The sequence below is a fragment of the Chrysemys picta genome, chromosome 5 (assembly GCF_011386835.1).
Source record: "Chrysemys picta bellii isolate R12L10 chromosome 5, ASM1138683v2, whole genome shotgun sequence".
Lineage (NCBI taxonomy): Eukaryota > Metazoa > Chordata > Testudines > Emydidae > Chrysemys > Chrysemys picta.
In genome coordinates, this window is record NC_088795.1 from 126,822,711 (window position 1) to 126,837,847 (window position 15,137).

The 15,137-nt window shown below is 46.3% G+C and overlaps 1 long non-coding RNA gene across 2 annotated transcripts in view; it reads right to left on the reverse strand.

The window, feature by feature from the left end:
- LOC135983804 (uncharacterized) overlaps positions 1–13,181 on the reverse strand; it is a 45,762-nt gene extending 32,581 nt beyond the window's left edge. The window contains exons 1-3 of one of the 2 annotated variants that reach the window (XR_010601622.1): positions 13,084–13,169; positions 1,991–2,162; positions 1,021–1,114 (exon numbers count right to left, since the gene is read on the reverse strand). This is a non-coding gene — a long non-coding RNA (uncharacterized LOC135983804). Of the gene's footprint in view, positions 1–1,020; positions 1,115–1,990; positions 2,163–13,083 lie in introns of both variants that reach the window. The other variant, XR_010601621.1, reaches the window with a different exon arrangement.
- Positions 13,182–15,137: the final 1,956 nt, after the last annotated feature.

The window sequence follows — 15,137 nt, forward strand, 5'->3', positions numbered from 1 at the left end:
GTAAAATGCCCCTGCTCTGGAATCTGCTCCTCTGTGGATCTGCCACCTCAGAGTGTACCCTTGCTGTATATTCTGCCCTAGCTCTCTGTGTAACCCCAGCTTGACATCAATGAGAGCTAAGCATGGAAATCAAATACAGCATGTGCGATCTGCTCTTCTCCCTAAAATACTCTCCCTCCCCTATCCTCCTAGACCGTACTAGAAGCTCAATCACGCAACCCCCCCCCCCCAACTCACATGACTGATCCTTGCTTGGAGGAGGGATGGGGGAGAAGAACAGCACCATTGATGCCAGTAGGACAGCTCACCAAAGTAAGGATTGACCATAGGAGTTGGCAGGATTGACCCCTATTTCAATTTTGACCCCTTTTCAGAAATTCATATTGCCAAATTTTAAAAGAAATTGGTACCCACAGCTAGATGTCTAAACCCAGATTTAAGCATCCAGGCCCAGATCCTCAAAAGGTATTTAGGCACCTAACCCCCATTGTTCAGTGGGGGCTAAGTGTCTGTACATACCCAGGCTACAATACAGACTAATGAGTAGCAGTGTCTTCCCTGCCCTGCAACCTGGAGTGCCCTTTACAAGACTTTGCTCCTGTAGTCTCCAGTCTGGCCTGCTCACAAAAACAGCCTCGAGCATGCAAGTCACTCCCAACGGTGAGTGTGTGTGTGCACTGCAGCCTACACTGCAGGGTGACCCCAACAAACTCCCAGTCTTAGATTTCCCCCCAGAAACATCTGTCTTGCATTACCCAGCCATCTCCTAGACTAAGAAATAAAGTCCGTATTTCTAGTACTACAGATTCAAATAATGTGCACAGACCTTGTTACCCCAATTGGAGTTTCACAGACACTTCAATTTAAGCACATTGGATTACATATAACAAGTATATTAGCCACAAAGAGATTGAGTACAGGTAATGAGGCATAAAAGTCAGAAATGGTTAAAAGAAAAATAAAGATACATACATCTGGGGCCTAATTTATATTGTTAAATTTAACACAAGGTTCTCTCACCACATGCTCTCAGCAGTCTTGCCCACCAAAATTCTTAGGTCAGGACCCTTTTCCAGTTCAATGGCTGCTTCCTTTTTCACTTCTGATGTGGTCACTTGATGGAGAGAGAAAGAGAAAAGAGGGGTGTCTTGAGGTGTTTGTCCCTCCTTTTTATAGTGTCAGTCTCCCTCTTGGAAAAAATTTCCAGCTGAGATTCTGGAGACAAAAAGTCTATGAAGAAGGATGTTCCCTGCTGCTTTTCTTCACCTGTTTTAGGATTCTTTGCCTACCCTTCATGCTTGATGACTATTTACTACTTAAATGCAAACAAAGCAGAGCACACATTTCTTTATTCAAGACAGACCTGTCTGCCAACTTCTGCTGTGGTTCGGAACATCTTATCCAGGGACATTTTAACTTCAAACAATGTTGCCACACCTCCTCAGGATAGTATCGACCAGCAAATTAGGAGTATTCAGAAGATCTCACAAGGCATACCTTGGGCCAAGATTACTAGAACAGCATAGGGTGTGGACACAGAGGTACATTCTGTTAGTGTCTCAATATCTTTGAAAGCCAAGCTGAGGCCCAGATGTTCGAAGGTGTTGACTGGCTTCTTTAGCTCCTCCCAAAACCCATGGGAGCAGAGGATGCTCAACACTTTAAATAAAGAAACTAGCTTTTTTACAAGACACTGAAGTTTGAAACTTCTGACCCACACCTCTGAGATACAGAAGAGCAATTTTCCATTACTGGGTCTAATTTATATGTAAACCGAATAAATACGCCAGGTAGAGCCAGTCAGAGGACTATCCCTGCAGTGACTGTTACAAGTCAAGCCAAAGCCTTTTAATATCAACTGTTGATTCAATGTCCGTAGAAGCCTGGAGGGCAAAAGCTCCTTACTTCAAAAAGGGAAATTGTGTTTTAAAACTGGCTCCATTCCAGCCCTGTCAACAGGACAGCTCCCTCTATTATCTCAGATACTTACAACATTACAATTCTTGAGAGGCTTCTTCCTTTTACAGAGTTGAGTGTATTCTCCCCCGCCAGCAAATGACAAAGTTGAAAGAGACCCATAGGTTTTGCTATGGATTTAGGAGTTTGGCAAATCAAACAGCTCAGTAGATGTTGGGCTTTTGCAACTTGTAGGCTGTTCTAACCTGCGAACAAAGGAATCGGGGGTGGGGAGAAAAGGGCAAAAAAAAAAAAAAAAAAAGGCTTTTGTGGAAAATATCGACCAGAAAATTGCACTGTAGACAGTGCTTTGTCACTTTGCTGTTGAACGGTGACTCAGCTGGTTCGTTTAGCTCAGCAAGCTGGATTCTAATTATACCAAATGCCGGCTTGTTGTTAGTGGGTTCAACATTTCCTAAATGTGTGCACCTCACATCATTACACCCCCCCCCACACACACAGAAAAGCATTGATGTGGGGGCAAATGGCTGGCAGAAAATTGGGCTTGGCTGATTTCTTGTATATCAGTTTAAAAAAAAAAATACCCCCCCTCCCCCTCCTCACACACACGACACAGCCACCCACCACACGCTAATTCCAACAAATGCCCTAGAATGAAGCGCCAGCAGGCTCCTACATGGGGTTTACCAGCTGAACAGAAGACAGTTTTACTGAGTTCTTGTTTTGGTGCCAGACTAACAGCTGTAGCAGCTGCGGTTGCCTTTTACCACCCAGCAGGGGCACTTGCTGTGGCCAAGGAAGTGAAAACCCACAAAGATGCAATTTTCTTTTAATTACAGTGGTCTGTGTTTGGCACCCAGCCATGCAAAACAATGACTCGACTCTCAGATGAATCCCTCAGATGGGCTTTTTGATAATGCCCATGGGGAATAGGTTTGGGTGGCCCCGATGTTACTGGGGGACAGAATGGGGCACCCTATATGTATGGTCACTGTAAGAAAAATAACCAAAGAGCCCCAACAGTATTTATTACAGGATATTGGTGTAGATTGGTTAAGCAACTTACTGTGCCTCTCAGAACAGTTTGGCCACAACTACACCTGCACCTCCATGGGTATAGCAGAAATGTGGGGGATGGACATATGGTCTTCTTCCCCACAGAACATCCTCACAGAAGGCAGCTGTGAGTTGGGGCTGAGTATTCCAGTGTGAAGAGGAAGGTGAACTGGCTAGAGGTCTGACTGGCAAGAGGCTGTGGAAAGGGCACAGCTGGGTGGGACCATGTCTCCATCCTCTGTGCAGTGGGATGGTTGCAGAGAAGCACTTGCTATGCCTTTCAAAAGGTGCACCATGCTTGTATGAGGTAGGTGAGGGGAAGCATAAGGTCCCCAGCACTTCCATGTGGGTAGTGCTCCTGCTCTCTCCTCACAAGAGGTATTATTTGTCCCTGTAGGTCTCCTAACATACAGCATAGGCAGTGAGTCAAGGTCTGTAGCCAAAATGCAAATATTGCTCCCCAGGCCTGGCTCTTTGTTTTAACCCTTTCAGCCCAGGTTAAGATGCATCACCTGGCATTACAGATTGTGGTGGAAAACTCAGAAGGAGTAGGATCTCTCAAATGCTGCCAGCAGAAAACAGAAGAGTTGGTAGATAATTTTAATTTGAAAATGCTTTAAAACAAAGTGGTGCAGTTTACACATCAAGTTACCTTCTGGTCCAAATCAGCAAAACTTCATTGAAGTCAAATTAACCAGCAAAGAATTTGGCCCCATAAGTAGCTACCCAACTGATTCCATCCACAGCATTAGAGGGATGGATAAATGGGACAAGCTAAGTAATTATCTAACAAAAAAAAAAAACAACCTTCACTCACATCTCCCCCTCCCATCATTTTATTAACTTTACTCAATCCTTACTGAGTCAAAAGTGCCTGGGATAAGGTCAGTTGGCTGAATCCTACAGCACTCATTCCATTCAATGGACAGCCAGGGTTCCTGGACACAGTTAAGTCCCCATCTGCATTACAAGGAGAACCTTGGCTACAACTAGGTCCCCCAACATATTTTCCACCTGTATTGTGGACATGCCCTGGAGTAGTTGCAGGTTGGTTTTGGCCTATGAAAAAGGCTGCCCTAATTAGAGAGGGTAATGTTTCTAGAAGCACCGTAGGGACATGGGACCCTGAATTCTATTTTCTAAGGAGATTTAGGTGCCTAAATACATTTGAGGATCTGGGCCTTAAGGATTGCTGGAAGTCAATGGGAATTAGGAGCCTAAATTACTTGGATGACTGAAAAATTTTACCCAGTCTGCTAAATTCTGCTCTCAACTTCACCTGTGAAACTCCATGGACCTCAGTGGAGTTGCACACCTACAATTGCCTGCACTCAGCTTTCCTACTAGATTTCCTATAAGGCAAGTAATCATCCTGCATGGTACTCTGCCTATTGGGGGAGGTGGGGGGAAAGAGACACATTGTGCCATGCTGACACAGGCCAGTATTGGGGCAGTGGTAGAGTTGTACTGCCACATGGGGTGTTCCAGGAAGAATTGTGCAGCAAGAGGTCCAAGTCCTTCCATAGCTCCCCAGGGTGCACCATACTCCTCTCCATGCAGCTGGCCAGGTCAGCCAGCCTGTGTTGAGAGGAGGAATGGGAACATGCATCTGCATCTGCCTGGCCCCTTCAGGCTTTCTTGTACATCCAGGGGGCATAGAAGGGAACAATTGTAAGCTGCCTGGAGTGCAGACTGATTATACCAGGCACAAGCAGGGAAGGCGCCTTGTGTCTCCCTCTCCCGAGAGCTCACAATGCATCCATGCAAGGGCCAGACAACCTGGCCCTCGCTATCCATTCCCCCACACATGGTCCTATGAGGGATCATTAACCTGTGCTGTAATGAGGGATGTTCACTGCATTCAGCCTATCACAAAGGCTAGCTTTCACCAGTCACTGACTGGATTGGATTCATGGGGCAACTGGATAGAAGAACTGTTATTCTCAGCACACTCTGCCAGTTCAATCGGCTGACACATCCACATCCTCTAGGAGAGGAGACAAGGGGCACATGCTGGAGCCTCACATGCCAAAATGAGGCCCAGTCTCCCCCACTACCAGAAAGGAGCTAGTGTTGAAGCAAGCGGAAACATCCTGCCAGTATTCACTCCACAGCCAGGCAGTATCACATGAGATATAGAGATCCTGTACTCCATCAGCATGTACTGCTATGGGACAGAGAGAGAAACCACTGTCAGTGGACAATGAGATCTTGCTTGCAATGGCAACAAGGACTATGTTTGTTCAAGGGAAACAAGTGGGGATAGAAGACAAGCTATAGAGAAAGCTTCTCACTTCTTGTGCCCAATAAATGAGAGGAATTATTCACTAAAGACTGGAGCTAGACACTGAACTGAGTGGGCTTCTGATTGAATTGTAGCTACGATTCAGCTTCATTGGAATAAAGTTCTTCAGAAGTGTAATAGACAGCACTTTGGCTGGTCATAGGTGACTTCATTACAAATAACGTTTTCCATTTGAATTCCTGCAGGATTGTTCATTAGCCATAGCTATAAGAAGGAGCATCATACCACCATTAATGTAGCTTTTATGAAGATAATAGGTCTAATTCTCCTCCCACACTGGAGAAAGTCTATTCAAATCAATTGGGTAAGTGGGGGGAAAGGGGGAGAAACAAAAAAAAGTCAGGGCCATTGACTTCCATAGAGTTACTTCTGACGTATAGCACTAGAAGTGAAAGGAGAATCAGGCCTGAAGCACAATAGGCAAATTATCCAAATAAAAAAAAAAGTCAAAATTTGGAAGACAAATTTTATGGCTAACCATCCTCTTCTTCCCGCTGTTGAGATATGCGAGGAGACATCTTGCACTGTGCAAAATGGCTGAAACACGTGCCCATAGGCACAAGGCATTCACCTAGCTGTTATCGGGCTTTGGACCAGGATTGTATGTGTCGAGGGGGGAGGATATGGGCTGTGAGGGAATGTATGGAATGAAACAGGTCTCATTCTAGATGATGCATCAACATGCTCACTAGAGGCTCAAAATTATGCTATGAAACCTGGCCTCCTGGAATGAGCAGGCTGTGCAAGACAGAGCCTTCCAGTGCAGTCTAGCAGACCCTTTCATGGAGGCAGAATTTTTAAAAAATATATTTATATAAATAAAAATAATTTTCCTTTGTCCAGAACGGATAGCAAACCATTGCCTCATTCACAGTGCACCCTTCTACTTGGCTGATGAATAACAGCCCTGCAGAGAAACCAACAGCATTATGGGAGAGTATGGGCCAGATTCTTCTGGATGATGGGGCAGCTTTGCATCACTCCACCACCACAAAGCTACCCTACAGCCAGTTTAGGCTGCAGCTAGAGAGAATTTTCCCAAAGCAGAGGCTTCTCAAGCAGCTAAGAGCTGACTGGCAGCTTCTACACAATCTCCTCCCCAGCCTCTGGCCCAGGTGGCATGGCTAGGAAAAGGGGGTATGGCTTTAAACTGGAGAGGAGAGAATCTCTAGCTGCTGAAACATTTTCTTACTCTAATTTAGACAGGGGATTAGAAAGGCACTTAGGTGACTCCACAACTGGGAGCAGGGTGTCTTTGCACTCCATCTCCTCAGCTGAGCCAAGCACTCCTCAGCCACAGCTGAGAATCTAGGCCTATATTGTAAAGTGGGCAGAGTTAAGGTGACAAAGGCTACCTTAGCGTTCATATTTCATGAGTTAAGTACTTTTTTTGCATGCAAGGTTCTTTAAATTCAGTTTGCCGTATACAACTCTGAATTATGCCTATTTGCTATCCCCAATTTTAAAGCATTACCTAGGGTTACCATACGTCTGGATTTTCCTGGACATGTCTGTCTTTTTGGGCCTCAAATCCCCGTCCGGGAGGAAATCCCAAAAAGCCGGACATGTCCAGGAAAATAGGGAGTAAGGGGCTGGCGGCGCTTGGCCGCTGGGGCCGGTGCCACGGGGGCTGGTGGGGCCAGGGCGGGCTGGAGCCGCTCGGTCAGAACCAGGGCGGGCATCCCAGGGCCCGAGCCGAGTTGGGCAGGAGACACCGGGGCCAGAGCCTCTTGGCCTGGGCCAGCCGGCCGCTGAAGGGAGCTGCTCGGCCGGGGGGGCTGGACTGGGTCACGCGACACCCCACCCCAGCTTACCTGTTGCCTCCCTGTTTCAGGCTTCCCGCGAACATTTGATTTGCGGGAAGCAGGGGAGGGGGGAGAAGCAGGGGGGGGGGGGGCGCGGAGCGTTCAGGGGAGGGGGCAGAGTTGGGGCGGGTAAGGGGCAGGTCTGGGGGTGGGCGGGGCCGGGGCCCTGTGGAGTGTCCTTTTTTTAAATTAAAATATGGTAACCCTAGCATTACCTCCCCAGGTAATCTCACAACATTGTACTAATAGTTGGGCCAAATTCTACTGTCAGTCACACACCCACAACCCTGTTATGTTCAGCACCGGTGCAAGAGCTGAGCGTGCTCAGTGTCTTTTAACCCACTCCCTCAGGGCTGTCTCTTAACCCTAGCACACAGGCTAAGTAGCCAGGATGTGCTTTAAGAAGTGCCTGGGGGAGCAGGAGGCTGCTGCTCAGAGCTACAATAATCCCTTGATTCAATAGCAACAAGCAAAGCAGCAAGCAGGCTGAGTCATGGGAAAGATCTTTACGGAGAGGCCTATGCTTGTTTGGGAGCAGCATGAGCCAGCTTGCATGGTTGAGCCCTAGCATCATATCAAAGTCCCTTGAAGCCAGACTCTCAGCTCATACTACAGCTCCACAAGGCTAAACAGTCAGATCCATGTAGTTGAGCTAATGTATCTGCAACTCTTATTCCTCATTCCCACCCCCAGGGCAGAGGCAGGAACTGAACTCAGCCCCTCTGAGGCCCAAGGTGGTATCTTAGGCTGGAGAGGAACAGTGGCCCTGTGGCGATTTGTCAGTTTCTTGTTAAGTTACTCCTCATAGTATAAGCAAGGAACTTCCTTCTTTTCCTTCCATTAAAGTAGCATGTGTTGTAGGTAACAACATAACATTACTTGAATATTTTATTCTCTCTAGGCATTCCCTATAGAGCGGCAGGAAACACAGAACACCTCAACTACTGAGGTAACATTCTTTACCTAGCTTGGCAAAACTGGATCATTTTTGAGAGCAACCTGTGTCTGCCAATACTCATAAGCATCAATGTTTCTCTGGGGGAGGTTAAAGGTACATGGTACTGAGCCACAGTTTGAGCGGACTTTGGATTTAAGTGCGCATACACACACAGAATAAGCACTGCTGGTTAAGTGTAGTGCTGGACTTTACATTTAACAGATCCACAGTCAGCCAGCTCAGTCTTCATTTTGTTGACAGCTGCAGTGAGAGTCCCCTTTGCCTACAATAGCTGTGTGAGGGGCTGAAAAGCCTATTGACATGAGGGGAGTTCCTGGGCCAACACATTTTTTCCTCCATAGCTCCGTTTAAACTACCCAGAACTCTGGCTGTGGCTCCAGTCTCCTGTTTATTAGGGCTGTTTCCCCAAAGCGTGCAATTCTGGGTGACTCCCTGCTTCAGGCTGGAGTCACCCTTCCAATAACAGCTGTAGAGTATTGGGATGCTCCCCAAATCTCATTTCCATCGCAGAGGTGTGGAAATGAGTACTGGGACCTCCCTGGTATTTCAATACAAAATGTGGGCAAGCACTGTATTTTCTTTTGCAAACAGATGCTGTGACAGCTCTTGGGGTACTTAGGGGCTGACTGACTCTGTCCTGCCTTCAGAGATGGTGTCTTGTCTGGGTGTCAACTCCCCAACACCACCAGCCTTTCAGCCACTTAAGCACTCTTCTCTGGGCTAGGTCAGCCCTGTCGTTACCTTGCAAGCTAACAGGTGCACCCTAGTCCCCTTGAAGTGTTCCCCCAGGATATCCAGCCCCTGGCACTCTCAGAAATCCCAGATCCTTTGGTCTCAAAGGAGCAGTGTACTACAGTTGAACCTTAAACCACTTTTCCCATATAACACATAGCACTTGTAACGAAGCAAAAGGTTTAAGAAAGAATAAAAGATTCCACTAGAAACAAAGTGATGGAAACAAATGATAACGCAAAACAAAGTCATTAAACATGACTTAGGGCCTACACTTATCAATAGTTACTAGTAAAGTAGGTTCCCCCCCGCCTCCTCAAAGTTCAGTCTGTTGCAGAACTGCCTGGCTTCACAGGAACCAGGATCCAAACTTTCATGAAAAAGTCCCCCTCCACACACACACACACACACCACAAGCTGTCTCCTCAGTGAATGGATCCAGAGTACCTCTGCCCACTGTGTTTCAGTGGGACAGTCTGGTCTTTATTCATAGAGGTTGATCACTTGGATGTAAAACAGGAACATTATAACAGATGGGGTTTCAATTGTTTGCAGTGGTCTCTCTTGGTTTTCCATTGACTGTTTGGGGATGAGGGAAAAGGATAGATAATTGAGCCTTATTGCCAGTGATGTAAATACAAGGGATTGGAGGTCACTCTCTCCTGCATGAATAGGCCATCACTAAGTACTACAAATCTCTGGTTACTCCTTTTTAACTGTAAGACCATACGGGCATCAACTTAAATATAGTTACATTATGCCTTAAGTATCACCTGTACACACCATGCCATGATTACAATCAAAGTTGCAAGCTTTCAAGAGACCTTAATGTGACCCTTTATGAACAAATACCTTGTAAGCAGTGCATTTGATGTAGTGAGATTGTCACATCAGAGATGAGAGTTGTTTGCAAAGAACAGGGGACTCCATGCCAAGGGGCCTTTGTATCATACTAAGAGCAAAATCACTGATGAGGCATGAAAACTCACCACAAAGAGCAACAAAAGGAGAGGGTGTGTGCATCAACCTGATCCCACAGAGTGCCCCTGCTCCATGGTATCTGTCAACCAACTAGGCACCAAATCTACGAAATTTAGAAGTTATTTTGTTTCCTAAGACAAGTGTATTAGAAAGGTGCTGGAGTAACAACACAATGGAGAGTCAGGTCTTTTGTCCATGGGACAGGTGCAGTACAGGTTGCAGCAGGCCACTACCAGGCACTTAGTGATTTCTACTGCAGTAATGCCTGGAGGCTCCTGCGGAGCTAGAGATCTCATTGTTCTAGGACACACACAGTGTAAGGGACAGTTCTGGCCCTATGGAGCCTATCAAGATTGCTAGGCCCATTTTGCAGCTGAGAATTTAGGCACCGAGATTAAGCGATTTGGTCAAGCTCCATAGCAAGAGCCAGGAATAGAATCCTACTCTAAGCCCATGATCAGAACCAGAACCATAAACCCACGTTTTCTCCGTCAACATGCCCTAAACTCGGCCATGGATGTACCTCAACCTGGAGAGGCTACTTCAAGGGACTGAGGGCAGTTTTTCCATCCCCATTTAAACTATGGGGCCTATGGCATGGCATCTAGTGAGGAGGCCAGATTCTGGTCCCTGCTATGGCTACTTCGGGCCTGGATGGAGGACAGCAGTTACATGGGGTGTATTATGCCATCCTACAGTCTGGGGAGGGCATGTTTTGTTAACACCACCAGGGAAAAGCATTATACACCTATTAAATACGCTTTTGCATTTTTCCATATCCAACATCACCGGACAAGAGTTTCATTTTAAAGGTCTCTTCTTGTAAAAGAATTAAGATTTAGAGATTTTTTAAGGCCAAAGGTGACCATTAGATCTAGTCTGACCTGCTGTCTAACACTGAGACACAGAATGCCACACAGTTACCCCAGCACTAAGCCCAATAACTTACGTTTGACTAAGGCAGGTCTTCAAGAAAGTTTTGATTTTAAGCCATCAAGAGACAGAATCCACCATTTTCCTTTGTAACTTGTTCCAATGGTTACTCACCCTCACCGTAAAAGAGGTATTTCCAAATTGAAAAGCATAGAGAGTAATGATTGTGGGGTTAATGATGTAGACAGCTGTTCATGAAGCGTTAGGCATATCTCCAAGTCATTTCACATAGGCCACAGGTGCTCCTGTGCTGTTCGTATTACATTGCTATCCAACAGCTTTGTGCCCTCACTTGCCACTTTTGCCTTTTTGAAAGAACTCCTCAGATGCCCTCTGACCTGACTGGCTGGCGCTGCATACTGCACATGCGCCACCCTAGTTAGATGCACCTCCTGGGTCTGGATTGCTTTCTGAGGGAGTGTATTCATTGTTACTCCACCTTCCTGAACACATCTGAGCACAAGTGTGGAAGGAGTTGCACACTATTGTGTATGCATGCACACACACCTTTAGAGATAGCTTAAGCCCCTCAATCAGATCTTCAGCCATAGAGAGAGTGCGCCAAATTTCCTCAGTGTTTGTGCGTGCTCAGGGGTTTGGCCATTACAGAGATGGGACCAGCCTACTTCTCAAGCGGTCAGGGTCCAAAACAAGTGACATACATGGACAAGCAAGGACGTACAAAAAAAGCATTCCTGCAAGACACTGACACTTTCCTTCAGCAGCTGGCAGGGTGCTTCCCGGAGTGGGTAGACAGACATATGCCAGTGCTCTAAAAATAGCAGCGTGGCTGTGGCGTACAAACAGCAGCTTGGGCCTGCCACCCAAATACAATCCCACCTGAACCTCTGGGTACATATTCAGGCAGCTAATCCCACCTGAACCTCTGGGTACATATTCAGGCAGCTAGCCCGAGCAGCCACCTGTGCCACCACGGCCATGCTGCTATTGTTAGTGCATCTGTCTATCTGGGCCGGAAATCACCCTCCCAGCGGCTCTGCGGACACATCCTGAGGGTCCATTTATTTCAGTCTCACGATTCTTTATTTCTGATGTAAATAATGTTCAGTGATCAAAGTGAGAGGACACCACGTTTGTGTGGAACATAGGTAGCTGTGGGACTAAAATGAGTCATGCCCCTTGGTATAAGATACACTTGAAAAGAATGGGGTGGAGTAGAGTGGTTTGGATCTCAAGTTCCAAGAGGGGGGGAGTTTTGGTTTGTGCCTAAATCAAAGGGAGTAAGCATCAGTTGAGCTGGTAACAACAAGAAACAGGGAAATTGGGGCTCCCTTAATTCTCCACACGCACTGCTTTTTACATGAAAAAATGCAGACATTCATTTCACCATTAGGTGTCAGTAATGCTCTTTCCACTTTAACCCACAGAAGCAGCAGCAGAGCTAAGTTTGCCTTTGGTTTTATACATGCCTCCTTTTGGAGATCACAACTGAGAAGGGCATCACAGCAGTCATAGCGCACTCCCCTGGCATGCTAGATGAAGAGGTTCACAACATGGTCTGACTGCCTGTTCTCTACTTACTGTACAGTTACTCATCTGGAAAAACAAGACCTGTATCTGTCCTCTTTCTGCTCTGTCTCCAAATTATGCCAACCTGAGTTGCTTGCAAGGAAGAAAGGCCAATATTGGAGGAGCTAGTTAAGCAGACTTTGCTTTGATGGGAAAATTGAAAAATTAAAGGGCTTTCAATATTTCATCACTTGATAATTAAGTACAGCCACTTGCCATCACAATTTCACAAAAACTGCCTTATAATAAAATCCCCTGCTAACTTTTAATGGATCCTTTAGTAGAATACTGGGAATCAAAGAATCTCTTTGTAAGCAAAAATAGAGAGAGAAGATCTGGAAGGCAACATGCATACACAGAAGCCAGGAAGCAGCAGAGGGAGCAAAAAGGGCCAGGCCAATTGTTCTGGGAAGTCACAGAGAGCTCCCCACATAGGTCCTGTACGACAGACATTGCACCAGGGAAGGGGGGGGAAGAGAGGGACAAAGCATAGTCACAGGGTACAGTGGACATGTATGTTTGTCTACATGTCTCTACATACAATCCCTATCTCAACTATTCCTTCACTTCAGAAGAACAGAACATGCAAGAGTGCTGAGACCACATAAGTAGAATATAGGTGCAAAGGGGACATCAGTATAGTCTCACAGCAGGGCTTTCACAACACTACTTTTACAATACTAGCCCAAGTTTAGCCTGTGGCATGGAACCTATTAAATATACATATTATAGCCACCCCATAAGCAAAGCACTCAAGCACATTGTAACAAAATGATCTTCCCCATAACCCTCCCCGAGGTGTACTCCTGCCTCAGTTTCCCTTCCTGTACCCTAGGGTACTTGTAGCACAGCTTTACCATAGTTACCTAACAAGCCTCCCGCTTACATCACATCTACTTAGTTCCATCAGGCAGCCAGCTCTTTCCTCAATCCTCACCTCTCTCACATTGAGCCAAGACCTTTGCCTCATATAGTCTCACAGGTAGTCATATGCTCTCCAATCACATGACTCCTTAATCACATGCTCTACCTGATTACTTAAATTCCCCAAATTTTGGCCATAAACCAATTATGGCTTACAGCTGAAAGGATCAATACCCTGTTACACAGGTGCTTAATGTTAAGCATGTGAGCAGTCCCACTGAAGCCTACGGAATTATTCATATGCTTAGCTTGGCTGAATCAGAGTCTATATTACCAGGGCTGGCAGTTTAAACAAAGCATAACAATAAATTCAAGAGACACTAAGATCCCAATCCATAAAGGTACCTAGGCACTTAAACTCCAGACTAAGTCCCAGTTTAAACTCCACTATGATCCACAAAACTCCCATCAAACCCTATAGGTATTGAGTCAGTTTAGATGCCTACATTTCAGGGTCAAAGTTCCCTAGGCACCTAAGTTTCTGCCTCTGGGCATATGCACTGCTGCCTTACTCTAGGTGTCTGTCCGTCTAGCTCCTGCCTAAGACCCAGAGCGATTCACTTCCCAGGGGGTGATAGGTGATCACCCACCTGTCTCACATGCAGGCCTGAATCAGTAGCATACTTCGAGGTCACCAGATTGGGACTCATTCAACATCTGGCTGCCAGAGGACGAGCCCCTGCCTTCTTTACAACTTTTAGCCCAGTGGTTAGGGCACTCACCTATGTTGTGGGTGAGCCAGGTTCAAGTCCCCTCTCTGCCAGAGGAGGTGAAAGGATTTGCAAAGGGGTCACCTACATCTCAGGAGAGTGCACTAACCCCTGAGCTATGGGATGCTCTGAAAGAGGGGAGCTTCCTCAACATTGCCTACTGGAGCTGTTCCACTGTGGCCAAATAAAGAGTCATTAAGGGGCTTAGGACACACCCCTCTCATAGCCCATGGGAGATGGCAATCTTAGGTAGCTCCCTGCCTGGCATGTTGGCTTTTGTGCTCCGCATCCTAAGGTGATTATCTCTCCCCATTTATTGTATAGGGCATATAGGTGCCTAACTCAGGCATTGTGAATCGCAAGTGTTGTTCCTGTGATTTTCTAGGCATCTACAAATTAGTGTCACAGCACATAAGTCCCTTTGTGGGTCCAGGACTAAGATTTTATTTCTGGAGCAGAGGAAGGTTGAGACGTCTGCTAGTAAAAAAGGAAAGTGGGATTCCTAAAAGGGATTTAATCGCCAAAAGCTATTTCATGTCAAACTGATACACACCAAAACCCCAAACCCCAATCAATCCCATGCATCCTCCCTTCAGCAAGAAAGGGAAAAATAACTGGTTCTTATCAGCTGGAAGAAGAAAGAGATACAGCCAGTTGCAAAATGACCGTTTCAGGACTGCAGCTACTTGACTCTGCCAAATTGAAAGGGCCAGCCCCAGAAAAACATGATGGGAAAAATTCCTGTAAGAAGGCATTCTTTATGAGTTAGTTGGGATCAGCTACTCATCACGGAGGTGCTGCTCAGGAAAGGGGCAGCCACTTTAGAGTTGTAAACATCATCCCGATATCACAGGTGGGAGAAGGAGTTCAGAATCAGCAGCGGATCTAGGACAGACATTCAGAACTGTCCCTAAACAAACGCTGACCCAGTGGTTAGGCACTAGCTTGCTTGGGATTCAATTCCCTGCTCCGTCAATTCAATTCCTGTGTGGCCTTGGGTGAGTCACTTAGGCTGAGATTTTTAAAGATGATGCTGTGCTCATTGTTGTAAAGTTTAACTGATTTAGGAGCCTAAAAAATCTCATTTTTGAAAGGAATTTAGGCACTTAGACAACCCATATCAGACTATCCCACTGCCTAGGGCTGTCTCTTGCCAGGTGGGAAAACCCTGTTTGAAACCCCTTCTCCCCATTAGGCAGAGGGAAATTGAACCTGGATCTCCCACAGCCCAGGTGAGTGCTCTAACCACTGGGCTAAAAGTGATGGGGGGAATGCTCACCTCCTCC